The sequence below is a fragment of the Haliaeetus albicilla genome, chromosome 13, assembly GCF_947461875.1.
Source record: "Haliaeetus albicilla chromosome 13, bHalAlb1.1, whole genome shotgun sequence".
Taxonomy (NCBI): Eukaryota; Metazoa; Chordata; class Aves; order Accipitriformes; family Accipitridae; genus Haliaeetus; species Haliaeetus albicilla.
The window spans coordinates 41,002,162-41,018,799 of record NC_091495.1 but is presented as its reverse complement, the minus strand read 5'-3'; the positions used below and the strand labels follow the sequence as shown (position 1 = coordinate 41,018,799).

Genomic DNA, 16,638 nt, shown 5'->3' with positions numbered 1-16,638 from the left:
ATTTTTCAGCCTCTGTCATTCCTGCGTTTTCCTCTTGCTTCCATGGTTCCACAGGGGCTTACAGTTGCTGTTCTAAAAAAGTAAGAACCTGCAGGTAATTATCAGATGAAGTCTCTCTTGCAAGCAGATAGTTTTCCTCGCAGGTACTGTGTTTTTCTCCTTTGGGTAAGCATGATACCACCCACTCAGCTCCACACCAAGTTGTCACTTAGTAACTTCTTACCAGATCAAAAGAGTAAATTCACAAAAATAAACTGGGCTAAATTATACACTTTTGATTTTTGGCCAAGGGAAGAAAGAAAAGAAAAAAAAAAAAAAACAAACAAAAAAAACCCCAAACAAAAAAACCAAATCATACAGCCCAAACCACAAACCTTAAGCCAAAAACAATTCACCTAACGCAAACAGTGAAAAGTATACAACTGTAGGAGGTATTTATGCTTCCAGAGCTGCAAATACTGTGCTGCAGGTAACAGTATTCTTCCTATTATGAAAGACAGCCATGAATTAACTTGAAGCAAAAGTAAAGATAATGATGATCTTTTTAAGGATGAATATGTGGAAAGTGCCTTTGAGCTTTTCTGTTCTGTCAGCTTAGTCTTACCATTAGAGACTAAAACAAATAGGACCTGTTTTAAATCAAACCAAAACAAAAAACGAAAATAAAACAAAACAAAAAAACAAACCACAAACAAACAAACAAAAACACAAAATAAAAAAGATAACGAGGGCCAATCCATCGGCTGGTGTAAAGTGATGTTGCTTCAACGTCTTCAGAGCTCTAACGTTTTACACCCCCAAGGACCCAGTTCACACTGTGGATGCTCTATACACAGAGTTAATGTATCTCTAAATCATTGACTTCAGCCCCAATGGATAACAAGCCAAAAGTCTGTCTCATATTCTCTTCCCGTTTGTTTACTTACAGTGAAAGCAAAAGACCTAATGCAAAGCAAACTGCTGTATTTTTAGAGCTTGATTCTCCCAACCATTTGCAACAGGATCAAACGCTAGTAAATCCAGCAAATCCAATGCAATTTTCCATACCTAAATTGCAGGCTTGTAGAAAGCACAATGAACAGTTGACTTATCCCACACACAAACAGTTAAACTAACATGAGTCCGAGTATGGCTTTTAATATAATTACCCACCTTTTTGCACTGAATGGAGCTAAGAAAAGGCTAGATACATAATGTGCAGCTGTCTACCTGTGCAAAGCAGAAAGCTGCTGCTTATATCAGCATTCAGCTTCTCTCTATTCGAGGTAAGAGCAAGGGGCGTTGGTCATCTGCTTGCATCATGTTTAGACACAAGTGTTACTGGTGTAAAACAGCAAATGGTTAGGATCTTGCCTCCGTGCTAACTGCCCAGATTCACATCTCCTGTTACACTATATTCACAACTATTTTGGTAGGAAGGAACAACTTGAATTCCTACTATTGCACAATGCAGGTGGACTCACATGCCACTACATGCTGCTGGAGGACTTCACGTGTCTGTCTGAACCCCCCAACACATACCCCATCCTGGTCTGCAGTTGTGTTTCATAACTGACTCCAAGCAAAATGGTCAGGCTCATTGCATATCATAAAGCAGTCAAAGGTGCTGTGTCAAAAGGCAGCAAGCTATGCCATAATACCAGGTAACTTCAAAGCAGATATACAAAGCCCAGGACAGTGAATATTTCATGCTAAAACCTGTTCTCTTGGCCTGCGATTTTACACACCATGTTGTCTACGCTATTTTCTCCAAAAGGAAAAAAAAAACCTCCTTGTTCTGCAGAGAAGCAATAATTACAGCTTCCATTTACTGCTCTAAACTGTAAGATAGTGTAAGATGAACCAGCTTGCCTTCCCCATTCCACCTGCTTGTTTCCTGCAGGCAGGCAGCTGACACCAGCAGCCTGTAAGCCAGAATTTACCATGTAGTATCTCATCAAGAGCCATACAGGAAGTTCTTAACACCTCTCTCACTCCAAGAAAGGGACAAAGAGTCAATAGCGCATCCTAACTTCTCACATTTTGCCTGTATTATTCCTCTTCAGTTTTTCTTTGTACTGTTTTATCCCCTACTGAAAGTTATATCTCCTTAGAGCACCCTAAACTACCCTTTCCCTGTGGGTGCACATACCTTTCAACTGCTCTCAGATAACTTTTATAGTCCAATTTTAAAAATTGTTTAGTCAAGCCATTCATACTTTGTCACTTTAATCTCTCCTTATAAATCAAACCCTCGATCATCATCTTAATTTCTCCTGTCCTTCCATAGCAGTCTATTCCTTCCTAGTTTCTATTCTCTTTGGCAAGCTGATAAAAGAAGATAGCAAACACTTGGATGTGTCCCACATTTTGAAAATTGTAGTAGTAGCTTTGTTGTACTATTCTGACCTATTATGTTGTTTACTCTGCCTGTTCATTGCATTCTTTTGCTTAAAATCTCACTAACCTTCCAGGAGAGAAAGGATAACCAGATAATCAAAATTCTGAATACTAAAAAGGTCAACATAATACTGTACAGTACCTGAGCTACTACAATGTATTGGGTATTAAAATTATTTTATCTCACACTTCTGAGAAGAGAGCCAGAGAGAAAAAGAGCAAAGGATGGCGCATTAATCCATTCAAGTGTCAAAGACTGCAATGAAAGAAGAGAAAGACATGTTCTGAATTACATATTATTTTGTTTTGGTTTGGTTTTTTTTTCCTAAGGAAATGGACTTCCCCTTATCTGCTCTGAGCTAAATATTCGGAATAAAGCAGCCTTTCAAAAGATCCTAAACAGGGATCTATTCCTGGCCTGGAATAGAATGAGTGGGAAGACTCTGCTACAAATAACTTAAATATTTACTCCAACCATTGCATCCTTAAGATCCTGTTAATGTTAGTGCTGTTTAGATGATGATAGTACATGTACCAAAAAGAGACACAGGAATAAATAACCTTTCTCACAGAGGTTTTCAACTGCAATAGATAGGGCAATCAATGAAGGAAGATGTTCTGTTATTCACACTCAGGAACAAGGACTATGAAGTTGCTGAAATTCCTGCAGAGAGCTCCAACAGCACATACACAGGAGTTGCATTTACATTAAATAACGGCTGAATAAAAAAAAAAAAAAAAAAAAAAATCGCATTTCTAGAAGTCACTTAGCATTGGGATATTGCTTAATGTTGGATAATATAACACCATGTCTTCAGGTAAGACAATGGCAAAACTGAAGCTCTCCGTGAAAAGTGTATCTAATGTGGCTTTTCAAATTTTTTTTCAGGGAGTAAAAGTTACTGCACTTCCAAAATAAAAAAGAAATCTGTTTTGCCACTTCAAACTGTTATAAAAGTGTTGAAGTGTATAAACATCAAAAGAGAAAGTCTCAAAACATTTCAGAGTGTTGTGATTACAGTTTTTTGTTACGTCATATTTTTGTTCCAGAGAACAGAAAATAGTCTTTAAGCTGTTGAAACACACACAAAAAGTCAATTTTTAAGATGTTTACAGAAGAGAATTTATCCACAGCTTTTTGGACAATAGCAAGTTCTAAGTAAAAAGAAACTAACAATTCATTCAATAAAACAGATTCTGGTTTATCTGTCCTGCTGCAAGGGCAGTAGAACAGCATATGCATTAGATACATGTTTCTTTTTACAGCCCTGCCCCTCCTTTACATTGTTTACAAGGTCAAAAACAATATAAACACAAAATTTTAACTACATTTATGCGGGTTGGCAAGGTAAGTGACAGCTATCAGGCTGCAAGGGAGCTGTTGAATGAGGATGAATTTAGTCCTTTGGCTATACATCTGTTACAGACTGAAAGCTTTGAACTGGAAGATGGAAAGGCAGTGGCAGCAAACCAAGACTTCATTCATCAATTAAATTCATTTTTCATAGTAGCATAATGAATATCCAAGGGAGTGTTTAATGCCAAGCATAGGAAATAAAGTGGAGCAAACTTACACTTCAGAATGAGGACCTGGAGAAGCATTCTGCAAGCTGGAGAGATTGCTGTTTTCTTGCCCAACAATCCATCCTTCAGCTGAGAACGCATCTATTTCTGTAAGGAAAAAGAGGTCACTATGTTACAATATGAACAAAGAACAAACTTGTCTGAAGTTTGGCTCGTTAACATTCAGCCTAGAATTTTATCTGTTCTATTCAAACATGTCAGCAAAGGCCAATACAGCCATCACTGAAAACGTGGGTTAGGGCATAAAAAAAAGTAGCACTCTGTGCTAAGAACCAACTGTCTCAGTTCCCTTAAGCTATCGCAAGTCAGGTACCAGCTTTCATTTCATACAAATACCAAGCAGCAAAACACAACTTGGACGTATCAGCTCAGGTTTGCAACGTTGTACAACCCTGTTTACCTGAGTTAGACCTGGTGTAATAATTCCTGCCTCTCAGGGGCTGCTCTGAAACAGCACCACAGGAAGATGGCCGGATTGTTTACGGACCTGACTTAGTTGTTGTTTGATGAGCTTGGTATTTATCCAGTTCCAGTTCCCAGAGGGTATCAAAGCTTGCCTGTAGACGTATTATGAGATCCTTCAAAAGTGCCAGCCTAAGATGACTCACTAAGTGATATACAGGATGTTGTTAGACTTCTCTAAACAGGGAAACTTTCTCTTCTCACAGTAATGTTGATATCAGTGCTGTGCAAATAGAAAACCACCACAGAAAATAACATATTCAGCACTTTTTCTGCACTTGAGAAGCTGAAGACTTTTTAGAGTTTACTCATCATTCAAAGTGATTCACCAAAGATCTTTTACAATTATTTTTAGGTCCAAAATCAACAAGATGTGAGCAGTTACTCAGAGCGTCATGGAAATGATTTATGTTTACAATTTGTGAGTACCAGGATGACAGGATGTAACAAAAAGGAAATTTCAGCTCCATTTATATTCTGCCACATACTTCCTATCTAACCATGGGCAAGCTGCAATCTTCCCTAAGCTCCTCTTCCTTCTCTGTACATTGCTTTGGGCCAAACTCCCTCTGGATAACTGACTGCAGAATTTGTTTTCTCTTTTAGGGTATATGTAAAAAATGTGTCACTTGGGAGCCTATCAAGAAACTTACTTCAAGCTCTGAGGAACTGAACAGTTATCCTTTGTAAGGTAAACAGACTTCATTTACTACATTAAAGCACATAAAAAAGAATTTATGCCAGCTAATGCTGTCATCCAAGTAGATACCTGATAGGACAATTACCAGGTGAAACAAGCACTTATAATATCCAGAAATGTTGACATAGCACATGAGATGATCGTTTCCTAAGTGAATATGGAAAATATGGAATAAGACAGACCGGAATATCCCTCTTGTGTGTCTGTTAAGTTGGAAGAATACACTAGAATTTCTTCTTCCTGAGTCAATGCCAAATTGCAGCATCCAAATCCAATAGATTTTTCTATTAACTACCATTTTAAGATAATTTTTAAAAAAAATTTACAGCAATGGGTAGTTATGAAGTTTTTTCTTTAAATGTATATAATCATCAATAAAATGTCTAGCATAGATGACGACAGCAGATGAAAGGCTAAAGGAAGTGGGGAAGAATATATTCAGGTGACATAAATGGGTCCAACAGAACTGTTTTCCAGGGGGTTGCCGCTACTAGCACTTATGTGGGGCAGCGTACTCTAAGGACTGCTCCCCTCTCTGGTTCCTCACTATTCCATGCCACCGAAAACAGCCAGCTGACCTAAATCAGTGCCAACAGTCTCAGCTTAAGGTCAAACCTTTCTTGGGACCTTCCTCAAGAGCAGTATTGCAGAATAGAGGCATGCAGGCAGCTGAGCTGTGCCGGTCTGGCTTTCCTTACATTCCTCTATCTTGATTACAGAGCAGTCCTGGATTCTTCCTTTCTCCTTTCTGGATCTCTGCCAAGATGCCGAGCGCTCTCAGTGAATGCCAGAAACACAAGCAATGACCGGTTTTTCAGCAATTTCTGCATGTGTTGCTTTCTAGCAATTACATGAGTGGAGCATGCATCCAGCAACGCACTGGATGAGCAAACTAAGGCAAATTAACACTCTCCTGTCATCTGAAGAGTGGACAGTAATCCCAGCATTGCTTTGCCTGGAAACATCGTGTTCTTTCTCCAAGGCAAAGATTCATCAAGGGGACTGGGAAGGCTGGGAAGTGGAAGGAGAAAGGGAAAAGGGAAGCTAGAGGGCATGTATCACTAAGTAGAAAACTGAAGCCACTGTGCTGCAGCTGAAAAAAACCAACAAAAAAACAAAACCAAAAACCCCACAGTTCTGTCCCAAAAGCAGGTTCCTCTCTAAATTTTTCTTCATTAGAATATTAAAAAAAAGACAAAAAGATGACATTATCATGATTTGTGTTTGCCTTTGATTCTTCATTTTATTTAAATCACTTTGCCTTTCACTTCTCAGATAATAGCTCATTAATAATTTCTTTTTGGAAATCATAGTTAAGTAAGAGTGGAAACAGACACAATAAATTTCTAGATAAGTAATTTGAAAAGATATAATCAATAAAATCCTGGGTGGCAATAATGTTACCATATTAAATTTACGGCATCTGTTTAAACAATACTTTCCTTCCTCCATTATTCTAAATGTTGCTTCAGGAGGTCTTTTTATAGACTATATTTTTTCTTTTACGGTGGGACTGTAAACAGGCAGTTAAACTAATATTTTGGTACGTTCAGCATGCTGGGCTCCATTTTATGGAGTCTTTCAATAAAAGCTCATTGCAACTTCAAATGCCCTCTTACAGCTTGAAAACTGGAACTACAGAAACTTCCTTTCTACTATACCCAGGCTCAATGTAGCATGAAGACTCGTCACTGCTTCACACTGGATGTGTTAGCAGCGGATAGGGAAAAACAGGAAAATGGTCTAAACAAAGACCTCAGGCAAAATCCCTATGAGTAAAAGTCTTTAGTTTTATGACCAGGATGTAGGCCAAAATTAAAACCAAAGCACAGGGAAGCCTGCTTGTCCAAGAAACGTAAAGTTAGATGGAAAATATAGGGTTTTTAAAAAAACGAAAAAGTCTTCATCTTCACATACACCAGACAACCTGCCCTTTGCTCCAGATACAAGGAAAAAAACGAACCAAAAAGTTTAAAAGAGAATGTTAAACACTATCAGGTTTCCAGGTATGACCCTGTCCCTCTCTGTGGGACCAGGAACCGTTGCACTCGAGTGCTTTTCTCTCCACATCACCTGTGGGAACACACCACTTTAGGGGGAGGGAAGAAGCAGCAAAGCCGTAATCTCAGCCCAAAGCACAAAGAGGGGAACCTTCCCGCAGCATACGGCAGAACGGTTTCCCATTTGTCCTTTTCCATTGCTAATTCAGGCATATGAGTTCAATGTCATATAGGACAGAAGGAGCATGCCCTGACCAAATCCTGACTCTTTCAGCAAGATTTAAATGTGGACCAGGCACAAAGTTTGGATTTTATGTAGCAGAAAGGTACAGAGTAAAGATGAGGGTTATGAAGCCACTGTCACAACTGGGGAAGCAGCAGAGCTGGCCGTGTCGCAACACACCCCGCAGCGCAAGCCCTGCAGGAACAGACATAGGAAATGCTGTGGCAAAGCAGAAAACTGGGCAACTCTAGCTGGGCCATTTAAAACAGAATTTATTCATTTGCCACTCTAGAAGTTTCTTTAGGGCTACGTAAACAAACTACTCTGTTGTCTGCATCCACTTCCTACTCATTTCCCTATGAAAAAAAAGATAAACTCTAAAATATGCAGAGATGTAGCCATAGGCATAAATAATTCTCTACGTTGATTACATTTAAACATCAACTTTTTTGTTTGGGATGATACATGTAGGGCTTTTTGGGGTACTTCTTTCTGCAGGGGTCCAATCTTCCCTGGGTGTTTGTATAGCACTGAGCACAAACAAGCCTTTCTGCATAACTGCAAGTAATAGTAATAATACAATAGGGATATGAGTAGGAAATGGCTTTGAGCAAGTGCTTTTCATTTTTTGGAAAAGAACAGCACTGAAAAAAGGATGATTTCTCTGAAGAGAGAGTGGATGCAGGCTTCTAACCCAGGGACGCAATAGTGCTGTTTTAAAAACATGCCAGTATCCTGAGCTTTCTTTCATCACTGCTCCACATTAAAGCCAGCTCTCCAAGCTGCAGCACTCACAGGAACTTCTTGACACTGTCACAGTTTTTGGGCAGCTGCAATGATTTGCTATCCAGGTTTAAACTGTCTCCTAAAAGCAGAGAGGCAGGTATTTATGTTTGAAGTATCCAGGCTTGTTGCAACTGGGAAAAAAATAAAAGGAAATGGAGGATATTAACTCAGTTTCTTATTTTTATTGTCTTTATTGATCAGGGGAATTAGTGCTAGGAAGGGAACTTCTGTGAGAGGTCGCTAGATTTCTCTGCATGCAGGTGTCATGGTCTGTGTTCTGCCCCAGATGGATGAGTTCTACGGGATTTGAAGGAAATAAATAATAAAAAAATAAAATAAATTAAATAAATTAAAAAAACCCACACCAAACCACCAAAAAACAAAACCAAAGGATTTTTCATAAAATTAATAAGGCTCTGAAGAAACAATTCTAAATTTTTTTAGAGACAGAGATTTTTCTGCGGGGGGGGGGGGGGGGGGGGAATCAACAAGCACTCTTTTCATTGCCTTTAATCAACTTTGGATGAAAATTACTTATCAACAATATTTCATAAAATCTGAAAGAAACTAGTCTGCTTGCTTGAGTTACCCTTTGGAAAAAGATTCCTCCCCATAACAGAGACATACCAAAGCCTGGCTGGATTGCGGCTGTGCTTGTACAGGACAGAGAAATACCTAACCCGCTCTGACAAGCAAGAGGGGAGCAGACAGCGCGGTGCAAGGAGAACGCACGGGCTCACTGGGCATGCGAGTGCAGCTGGCTCCATAGCTCTGCAAGCTCTCGGGGCACCTCTTCACCACCTATCTCCAAGAGTTAGGCTTTCTGTAAAATGCAGCTTCATATAATATTCACTACCGAGGTTTCATATTAATGTGACTCGCCACCTGCAACTGCCTCATTACAAACGAAGCTCAGATGGGACTTCAGTAAGTGGAAAACTACAGAGTTATGCTGGATTACAGTCTAGATAGTTCGGCTTTTCCCTCCCATGTTTTTCTATATTGACTAGTTCAACTAATTAGGAAACCTTGCTCCTAGAAGCTGATAGGTTGGGGGGGGGAAAAAGCATCAACTTTTTTTTCTTCCAAAATAACTGGGTCTTTCAATATTTTTAACAGAAGTTGACTGAAAAAAATGCAGGTATTTGGCAGTTTTGAACAGAAAAGTCTCTTTTTAAAGTGTTAAAAGCACAAAAATAACCATGTGCTTGTTTAAATCAGAACATTTTTCCTTACTGGATACCCTACAGTTTCAGTGTTCCTTTGACAATATTTCTTCACACAATTAGTTTGAGACAGAGAGTCAAGAGAAGATGTCATGAGAAAGAAAGGAGAAAAAAAAAAGCAGCTAAAGGGCTATTCATAATTTTGTGATTTGTTGTGGTTGTTGCAAATCTGAAACAAAAATCAATTTTCTTATTGACAGTCTTCTCTCTCCAAAATGTGTATATTCTGCTTTATTGCCAGCGGTTTGTCTATTGTGGGATCTTGCATTGATTTTTATTTTGGTAAGGATAAAAACCATTAATTTGGGGAAAACAGCATGAAATATTGTGTAAAGCAGATAACCTAAAACCAGGCCACATTCTAGGGATAAGGTTGGATTTCTGCAATATTTCTAAGTAGAAAAATTTACGCATCTAAGAGTACCTGAAGATCAAACAGGATAATTTATACAGTGGCTGGAAAGCTCTAATGAATTTGATAATAAGGGTCTTGGGAATTTGCATAGCCACATTTACATCGTAATGGCTACACTGACATTGTACTGGGTGTGAAGGACCTGGTAAAATGATTGATGACAGACGTAACAAACTAGAGAGCGATCCCATGTTTCTGTCAAGCTTGCTTTCTGCTAGATAATGGTAACTTTTGACTAATGCCTCTAAGTACAGAATTTCTGTGTATTCATCCCAGTGATTAAAAATACTCAGTTGATTTTTCATATTATTCTGAACTAAAAATATAGTGTTGTGCTTAAAGCCTACGTAGTGGTTTGAAATTAAGATAGAAATTCAGTTCCCTCAGCATATTTTAGCTTGTCTCGTTAACCTTGGGCAAATCACTATAGGATTTGGTTACGCAGTGGGTTGCCTTCATCAGCCAAGTCAATTTAAGAAGTTCCCATTCCCTCTCCTTTTCTCCCCAGTCTTTCCTGTCAGGCTCTGTGGTGCACCCATATGGTCCTACACTCCACATGCATACAGACCTCTCTTACAGCCCCGATTCATGCTCAAAAGTGCTTGAGAAGCATAGGAATTTTGTTTTCATTGTTTCCTATAGCTGTAGACAGCTTTTCCTTTCTGAAATACTTATCTGTCCTGAGGAGGAGTTACAAATAGTGAAGATGCAAATAACTAAATCCCATACTGGATTTGGCCAGAGAGTATCACAAGGCATAAAGACATCCATATTCCATTTACTACCTTTTGTTTGTTCTTAAATGCATCTAGGTTACATCCCCTATTAACCATAATAAGAAGTGAACATGCTAAAAAATGAGTCCTAATCACTTAAATAACATACTAAAAGAAAGCAGGAAGAATAAACAAATGATAGTGAAACGCCTATGACAGAATTCACATCCTAAAGCATTTGTTCCTACACCTAAGCAATTTTTACAATATTTTGCTTGAGCTAGTAAGTAGTACTGAAAATTACACAGTATCATACGCACACATACCTCCTCTCGCCCATTCAGGGTAAAATATTAATGAATTGTAGATTTTTTTTTTCTCATGACAAGTCTAATATTATTTGACCTGGACACTTCTGAATAAACTAAAATAACAGACTGAATAAATCTCATTGCTGTCATGTCAGCAAAGCCTGACAGGGCATGAGTAGTTTTGAATATTCTTAATTTGAGCAGCAGGTACAGCAATACGCACATCACCATGCAAAGCCATCATCTCATAAGCAAGGCAGTATTTCTCCTTATGTCAAAAGGAAGGGAAATGAAACCAGATTAACAGAGGACCTGAAGTATGAATACGGGATCCCAGGCATAATACCATAAGTAGTAAAAAAAGTAGGTAAGCATTTATTCTTAAAATATGCTGAACATTGAAACACAAATATTGGTCCATCATCACATTAACGGCTGTCATGACCACAGATAATACATAACACTGCCTACCTACCAAGCACTAACTAAACACATAACACTATATGATGCTATGAATAATGGAAAAAATATGATGGGAAACCAGACAGACCTGACAGCCAAAAAACAATTTCTGTATTAATTTCCAGGGCCATTCTGTCCCTCACTTGAATTTGGCAGCTCAGTTTTTACTACAGAAGCATATAAATAATAAACACAGGCTGCTTGATCTTTCTTTGCAATCAGCCTCCCTCCAAAAAAAAAAAAAAAAAAAAAGGAAAAAAAAAAGAACCACCAAAAAACCCCATTTGGCAACAAAATGACACTTGACCTTGTCAGCTGGTGTGACACCAGTAACCTTCCCTCATTTGTCAGCATCACAGGTCCACAAGAAATGCATGTCAGCAATCCAGGCCTATGTGCTACAGCTACCAGAAAGAGGATTTAGCCACACGTGATTAGTAAAGATCAATATTGCTTTATAAAAAAGGCCACATACAGGTCCCCTCTAGCCAAGTGGAATTAAGGAATATGCATTTTCGCAGAGGAGCAAAACCAGAAAGCTCTGCTCAGAAAAGCATTTGAGCTCATGCTCCACAACCAGACTGGATCGCCTGCCTGAGCATGCTCGGGGCACAGCGAGCCTTGCAGCGGAACGCTGTGTCATGCAGTGATGGTGTTTCCACACTCGGTTCGGTGTTGGCTAAATGCTTACAAGTACACATACACCCTTTTGTTTTCAAATTCAGCCTTGCAGAACTTTTATGAGCAGATGCTCAATACATATTTGTAGGAATAAACGTTCTCGTATAGGGCAAGACTCCTTCCCTGGGCAGAGGGGCCAGAACATAAAAGCCTCTGCAACAATTAATCTCAGATTAAACAGAAACAGCTCTGCACAAGGGTGATTTCCACAGTGAGGATCTAGCTGGGCACCAACAAAAATCAATGGAAGTTTGTTGTTGGCCTAAGTGAATCTGGAATGACGTTGTCAGGCTCCCGATCTTGCAATATAAAAAGTAGCCTGAACCAGAGAAACACCCCGGCATAGATTTAAGGATGCATCTTCAAGTTAAGCATTCGCATCTGCTTTCTGAGCTGAATTAGCGTGTTCTTTGCAGTCCTGAGCCTGAATTGTCATGACGGCATGTGCAGAGCCAAGCTATGGCTGACCCCATGGGACACTGGGCAGAAAGGGAAGAGCAGAAACATACCCAGAGACAAGACCACAGTTTCCAGCTGAAATGCTGCAGAAGTTCACTAAGGGCCCACGCAACACACAAATCCTTCTGAAAACAAGGTTGGGAAGAAGCACTTGTGGAAGCTAAAAAGGGCCTACTCAGCAGTTTCCCAACCAGACACCAATGTCACAGAAACAGTTTTCTCTTCAACATTGACTATTCCCAATGAGGAACCACCTACACAGAAAACCTTTACGCAGTTCCCAAATAGAAATTAAAGCATCACACTAACAGCCTGTAGTCAGACAGGTCTCCTGAATAGATTCCCATCAAACTTCCTTTGCTATGAAGCAATATCAGTCAGCTGCATAAGCTTGGAAACAGAGGGCATAAACAAGAATGAAAGAAAAACAGGGCTAATAATCGTACTTTAAAGTTTATAACTATCTATCTCTGCATTCAGAAAAAAATATGCTTGTAAGACCTGGACAGCTCAAGGGGTCTTTTATCTGTAGATTATAGGTTCAAAGCCAATTGCTGTTAATAGCCACTTAAAGTTCATTTCCATTCAAAAGCCATTAGGTATCATATGCATGTACAAGCTTTGACACAAAATTAGTTGCAGAGGTGAAAATTATCTTGGAAATATCTACAAGAAAAAGACTGACACTACATTGTTCATAAGTAGGTAATTCAAGCTATGACCTGACTTTATCATCTTCTGGGTAAAGAGTGCTGTGTAACAAGATTCTTTTGATGCTATGGAGAAAAAAATAAATTAAAACTACTAAGGATTGTTTTATTAAATTAAACATTATTATATAATGGTTTGTGTATATGAAAAATTTAAACATTATTATATATTATTATGTATTTAAACATTATATGCAGACAAGGCAATACCAGATCATATTGATTTATTAGAAGTCATCGTTATTGTGCTTGCCTCTTCTGGACAGCCAGTGGGTTGTAAAATTCAATACGAATTGTCTTCTTATCCCTGTGTGAAACATTCTGGAATGCTAACCATTTAACCTTCATTAGGGAAGAAGGCATGCCTGATGAAGTCTGAGAGGCATGCGGACTTCTTTCAGACTTAAGAAATGCAAAATCAGAAGCTCTGGCTAATCTGCCATTTGGGTTGTAATCTGTTCCGAGAGAAACCTATTTGCCATATGTTGATTTATTTTTAGCCGTACAAAAATCATTACAAAAATGAGCATGGCAGAAATCCCCTCCTATAAAGAATGGTAGTCACATTGAAGGCAGGACTAAAACACATACACTCTGTGTTTAGGTCCATTAGACTTCAGTATGATGGCAGAGTGATTACACAGTATCAGTAGGGATCCAGAAGTCAGCTGCTAGAGCTGTGATTTATACTCCTCCCAAAAGCTAGCAATGCAAATGATGATGAGTGTGGTCTAATGCAAAGAGGGGCAGACTTTGGAGTTGCGGATTCTAGTCCCGGCAGTTTTACTTATCTGTGGGCGATGACGCTGTTCTATTCTGTGGCATGCTTTGAGAATTAGGTTAGAGCAAAAAGAAAGAAAAAAGAAAGAAAAAAGATGTAAAAGCTAGCTACATAAAATGCACGAGTTCCCGTGAACTGCCATGGTTCCTTTCCATTCTGTGCTTAACGTGCTGGTGATAGCCAGCCCACATTCTACCTCCTGTCGTATTCATGAAAGCCTTTTACTGCCTGAGACACAGCTATACGTATAAGACAATTTATGACTTTAGAAACCAGCTCCTACTCACAAGCTGAGTTATCAAAATGTTGCAGCAAATTCCTTTGTTCCATTCCAGGAACAGAGTTGTTTGGAAGACCGTGATTTTTTTGAGGCATTGGGCATGAAACAGAGCACTTTTGTTGGGTTAAAGGATTGAGCGAGTGGAGGTGCTTGTGTTCAGTCATACAGACACAGGAAACACCTTCAGGATACTTCTAGCCTAGGTGAAGCTTTAACTACATTCTGTTGCAGCAGTAAATAAGGATAATACAAAGCAGCAGTCTCAAAAATTTAAGCATTTTAAAATCAGGAGACCTAGATAATGAGCATGCAAGAGTTAAGAGCCACGGCCCAGAATCTTACTAGATGCATAGTAGTAGCTTTTAGCATACCCTGTGAAATCAAAGTCATCCAGAGAAAGTAAAGAAACAGTGTTGCTGCAATATCTTAAAAAGGTTAAGTGGGATGATCTTGTCAGTCTGGGCAATAGCTATTAGAATAGCTAATAAGGGATTTGATTAAAAAAGGTAATATTCTAAATGTCAATCATATCCAGTTATGGAATATAGGCCTCATCAATCAATTTGCTGTTTTTACAGGATTATATGAATGGATGAAAAAATGTTGATATAATCTACACAGACATTGTTAATAAATTTGGCACTGCATGACCACTTCATAAATTAGAATAATGTTAAACTAGAAAAATGCACATTAAATCAATTTTTTCTATAGATATAAACAGGCCTCACACTGTAAGAGAGCTGTCCAAACAACAACTTCTTGTCAAATGTTTGTGTTTCCAGCAGAATACTGTGGCGATTTGCTCACTGTCCTATGCTAGTTAACTTATTAATGGCTTAAAATAGACATAAGTGACCATCACACTGACAAAGATGAAACAAGAGTTAGAGAAGTGGTCCCTGACAGAGGACAGGAGATGAGTATGAAATTAAGGAAAACAATGGAACAAAACAAAGGAAATGCGATTTTAGTTTCCTGCTTGTGCCTTGGGGGCACGTTTCACATTTATGTGAAAATACTTTCAACAACAGGATCAAGGTCTGGATTTTCCCGAAGCTCAAAACAGTTCTTCCAACACTGTACTTAGACACAAACAGGCAAGTGAACTCGACGTAAGGAATTTATACCAGGAGAATGTTTTTTGTGGCTGCTCAGCACAGACAGGTCATGCGGCTCTCTAGCCTTCTGTATCTCTAAATGATTAATACAGCTTGTGCTGCCTGTTTTCTATAAATAACTGGGGCCCAAACGAAGAAAGGATGGTTAATTCCATTACACTAGAAATGCCAAAAAATGCTAATTATTATTTTAAGTTTCTCTCTGAATAAACTTTATTAATGGTTTCTTCTTCTGCATGCAAATTTCAACAACTCTCACACCGTAATTAAATTAGCATTGTTTATGCTTTAGAGTATTTAAAGTCTGAAATTACAGGCAATAACTATAAAATAGAGTGATAATTAATGATAATAACTCATTCCTGCAGAAACTGGGCTGAGGCTTAGCAGTTACAACACTTTTTATTCCCAACAGCTACTTTATGGTACTTGAAATTACTTAGTAATTCTCCTAAGCTAATTTTTATTACCATGCAAAACTTTCAGTAGTACAGGGGCAGGTTATTTGTGTTCACATTTAGATTGCCAGAGTTTTAGATCATTTCTGACTGCTTTCTCTGTGGCACTAAAATATATCACAGAAGTGGATTTGACTACAAGCAGACACCTTGTCCAGATGCTGAAGACCTTGGACTGAGACTTTATGTTATGTACGTTACGTGCTGTTCCTGGCTCCGCAGCTACGTAGACATGATGCTGGGGAAGACCCTCCGTGGTTTGAGTAGACCCTTTGTTCTGCGATAGCTCTGGCCATTTCCAGCCAAGCACGTTTCCTCACTGAAGAAAACTTCTCACACAACTTTGGCCAACAACAACAAAAGTCTATGGGAAATACAAGCCTAAATTCTCCTTGTTGTAAAAGCTGGTACAGCATCTAAATCTTCAGATGTTTTTTGTGTTTTAGCATGGAACAAAGCTTTAAATCATGGAGACTACAGTAAAATTGCTTTTGCTTTTTTAAAAAAATGGGGCCTCATACACCACAAAGTCAAGGGCAAGAGATCAGCATGGCAGCAGCAGCAGCCGAGGGATGACTGGAGACACTCGAGATAAAAACTATTAACTCTCCAAAGTCCAGATCCCAAAAAAATCACAGGACTGAAAATACTTTGAGTGATTCCTTTGTCTGTTTTGATAGAGATCTGATACATTTTAAGCTTCTGTATATACAAATAGTAAAGAAATTACACATTGAAAAGACAAGAAATATTAACCATCAGTGTTTCTATGCTTTCCAGCTCTAGGTTTATGAAGTTAATACAGAATTGCAGACTGTCTCAGATGCAGCTATATCCTTCAGATATAAACAAATCCTTCACTCAAAATGAGTGCCGACTACGTG

At 38.7% G+C, this 16,638-nt stretch overlaps 1 protein-coding gene across 1 annotated transcript in view; it reads right to left on the bottom strand.

Annotated features, from left to right (window-relative positions):
* The window catches only part of LRRTM4 (leucine rich repeat transmembrane neuronal 4), a 576,595-nt gene that overhangs the window by 403,234 nt on the left and 156,723 nt on the right, over positions 1-16,638 (bottom strand). The window contains exon 3 of the mRNA XM_069801084.1: positions 3,954-4,050. The gene's annotated coding sequence lies outside the window, so the exon portion shown is untranslated. The remainder of the gene's footprint in view (positions 1-3,953; positions 4,051-16,638) is intronic.